This window comes from Leptonychotes weddellii, chromosome 7, assembly GCF_054177405.1.
Source record: "Leptonychotes weddellii isolate Sample4059 chromosome 7, ASM5417740v2, whole genome shotgun sequence".
In the NCBI taxonomy this organism is placed as follows: Eukaryota; Metazoa; Chordata; class Mammalia; order Carnivora; family Phocidae; genus Leptonychotes; species Leptonychotes weddellii.
The window spans coordinates 70,128,516-70,132,272 of NC_138375.1; the positions used below are offsets into that span (position 1 = coordinate 70,128,516).

A 3,757-nucleotide genomic window follows, 5' to 3' on the forward strand; every position below is an offset into this window, starting at 1 on the left:
CCCAGTGCTTTACATAGTGGAGAGAAGCTATGGCTCTTAGAGACTCTGGGGAATGAGCTTCCTGCAATAAGCAGGGCAATTAACCTAAAGCAGATTCTGGCTGCTAAGTGGGGTAGAAATGCCTTTGTTTGGTCAGGCAGAGACTTCCCTGGTGTGCTCCTACTGGGATATTTCACACAAATTTGAGTTGCGTCGTTTAATAGCTCCCCTTGGCAGAAAGGATTCTAAAGGCCTTCCTGATGTTCTGAGTGCAGAGCTAGGTTGAGAGAACCTAGAGGATTTGTAAGGAGTGGCTTTGGAAGAGAGGCACCTGTCTCACCTGGGGAGAGTAGGGTGTGGCTCTTAGCTTCTCTGGACACCGCGTGTAGCTCATGGTGCAATTATTTACTGAAAGCGAAAAATGAAATCATGTGCCTTAGCCCTTGATTAAAGAGAAGATAATGTTTTGTTAGAAAAGTCAGCTGCAGAGATTCAGTCTGAACGTGGCTGTGCCTGCTGCTGAATAGTTTCAGCTTGGCGAATCCCAGAGGTCGTTCCTGAATGCTAACTAAGGATTCCAAGCAGAGCAAATTCCTTCCTGATGAAGACTTGCAGCTGACAACGTGGAACAATTTGAATCACAGACCTGTAAAATTTGTTCAGAATGGAATTAAATGACTCTCCTGCAGTGATTTGGCAAGTCTGTTTTCACCAAGGCATTGCAGTGAGAGTGGGTAGCCAACGAAGGGCCATTTTCATCCGGCATCTCACTCGGTGTCTTGCTGCCAAAAGGGATTCTGAGGGTCAAACCATGGAGAATATGCTTGCTTGCCTTAGTCAAACTTAAAAATAAGGTCTGCCACTCGCACCTTCTCTCTACTGCTAGATATGGCTCCATCATTTACAAGTATCTACACCTTTTTAGGATCCATTTATGCTAAGACCACCTCTTAGGGGAGATGATACTTTTACATTTATTGCCGTTTGTGTGAAATATAATTTCTCCTTATTTCTCTTACACTTTATATCTCATGCAGTTTAAAGAATACAAAGTACATGGAGACAAAATTGGAAGCTAGTATAAAAACATCAGCCCCAACCTTGAACTGCAATGACCCTAACATAGAAATTTTTTTTTAATGGCCTTGACAAAATATGCACTTCTGTTCTCATAGCTTACGAGACAAGCAATAATATCAGCTTGGCCTTCTGAGATAAGGTGGAGGTGAGGGGATGGAGCCAGACAGGAAACAGAGACTCCACAAGTTCCAGTCTAGTAGCTGTGAATTTTACCATAGAAAAGAAGTAATTTGTATGATGGTGATAAAAGACTTTCTTTTGTGTTTGCAAGAATATGTTAGAAATCAATAGTAGAACATTTTACCACAAAAAGGTGGAACAGCTGAAAAGTTTTTTTCTAATGTTATGGCCTGTCCCTTAGGCAAAAGACATGATGAGGGAAGTTTCTGAGAATTATATACAGGGCACAGCTAATCAGAGTTTAGGGAATGTGTATGGTAGTAAGGTGAGGGATTAGGATGGCAGTTGTTTGCAAAGGAAAGGAAGATGGGGGGAAGAAAAAGGAGTATCCAAGAGGGATAGTATAACAAAAAATTACAGAGTTTCAGAGAAATTGGGTGAATAGAAGATGTAACAGGGCTGTAACATGAAAGTGATCCAAGAAAATTCAACATAAAAATTACCTGTCAGGGGCACCTGGGTGGTCCAGTCAGTTAAGCCCCCCTTAAGCCTCCGATTCATGGTTTTCTGCTCAGGTCATGATCTCATGGGTCATGAGATCAAGCCCCACCTCAGGCTCCATGCTCAGCAGGGAGTCTGAAGATTCTCTCCTGCTGCCCCTCCCTTCACACACGCATGCTGTCTCTCTCTCTCTCTCTCTCTCAAATAAATAAATAAATCTTTTAAAAAATTACCAGTCAGAATGGCTAAAATTAACAACACAGGAAACAACAGATATTGGCGAGGAGGTGGGGAAAAGGGAACACTCTTACACCGTTGGTGGGAATGAAAACTGGTGTAGCCACTATGGAAAATAGGGTGGAGTTTCCTCAGAAAGTTAAAAATAGAGCTACCCTACAACCCAGCAATTGCACTACTAGGTATTTACCCATAGCATACAAAAATACAGATTCGAAAGGGCACATACACCCTGCTATTTATAGCAGCATTATCAAAAATAGCCAAATTATGGAAAGAGCCCAAATGTCCATCAATTGATGAATGGATAAAGAAGATGTGGTATAGATATAAAATACAATATTACTCAGCCACCAAAAGAATGAAATCTTGCCATTTGCAATGACATGGATGGAGCTAGTGTGTATTACGCTAAGCAAAATAAGTTAGTCAGAGAAAGACAAATACCATATTATTTCACTCATATGTGGAATTTAAGAAACAAAACAGATGAACATAGGAGAAGGGGAAAAAAAAAAGAGAGGGAAGCAAACCATAAGAGACTCTTAACCATAGAGAACAAACGAAGGGTTGCTGGAGGGGAGGGGGGCGTGGGATGAGCTAAATGGGTGATGGGTATGAAGGAGGGCACTTGTGTTGAGCACTGAGTGTTACATGTAAGTGATGAATCACTAAATTCTACGCCTGAAATCAATATTACACTATATGTTAACTAACTAGAATTTAAATAAAAATTTGAAAAAAAATACTGCTTTTTTTACAACAACTGTATTTTTTTGATTAATTTCAAAATTGGCAAAGTGCTTTTTAACAAAGGAAATATTATTGCAAGAGCCAGGAGCCAAATGCTTGGCTTCTCATAGCAATGAACAGGTTGTCACTTCAAGTAACTCCTCTGGTAGGATTACTTCCATATGTTCCCTGAGGCACACAGAGTGACAATGTGGGTGAAGGTAGATGCCAAAGGGTGATAATGCCCAAAGATTTGATAGAGTAGTCCCCCTTTATTTGTGGGGTTTACATTCCAAGCCCCCCAGTGGATGCCTGATAGTACTGAACCTTATTTATACTGGGTTTCTTTTCTACATATACACACCTATGATAAAGTTTAATTTATAAATTAGGCACAGTAAGAGATTAACAGCAATTACTAGTAATAAAACAATTATAACAACATACTGTAATAAAAGTTATATGAATGTGTTCTCTCACACAAAATATTGTACTGTACTCACCCTACTTCTTGTGATGATGTGAGACTATATGAGGTGAGGTGAGGTGAATGACGTAGTTTCTGTGACATAGTGTGAGGCAACTGTTGACCTTCTGATGATCTGCTTTCCCACTGTGGTTGACCCGGGGTCAGAGAGACTGCAGAAAGAGAAACCACAGATAAGGGCGGAGTGCTATAGTTCCTTACAAATGCATCTGAGGATGGACACGCTCAATGGTTCAAACATTCTCTAAATGCAAAGATAATTCTTTTAAAGCTGAGCTTTGCTCCCCTAAAATACTGCAAAAATTCCCAGGGTGGAAGGAAATTCGCTTTTTTTTTTTTTTTAATTAGGCAACTATTCATTCAGAGATAAGCATGGGAATGAGGAAATTAGGTCAACTCATATGACATATTTTGTTTTTGCATTCTTTTTTTTTTATTCTTATGTTAATCCCCATACATTACATCATTAGTTTTAGATGAAGTGTTCCATGATTCATTGTTTGTGCATAACACCCAGTGCTCCATGCAGAATGTGCCCTCCTCAATACCCACCACCAGGCTAACCCATCCTCCCACCCCCCTCCCCTCTAGAACCCTCAGTTTGTTTTTCAGAGTCCATCA

At 40.3% G+C, this 3,757-nt stretch overlaps 1 long non-coding RNA gene across 1 annotated transcript in view; it reads right to left on the bottom strand.

Annotated features, from left to right (window-relative positions):
- Positions 1-325: 325 nt before the first annotated feature.
- LOC115942678 (uncharacterized) overlaps positions 326-3,757 on the bottom strand; it is a 147,318-nt gene continuing 143,886 nt past the window's right edge. The window contains exons 6-7 of the long non-coding RNA XR_014147035.1: positions 3,153-3,288; positions 326-387 (exon numbers count right to left, since the gene is read on the bottom strand). This is a non-coding gene — a long non-coding RNA (uncharacterized LOC115942678). The remainder of the gene's footprint in view (positions 388-3,152; positions 3,289-3,757) is intronic.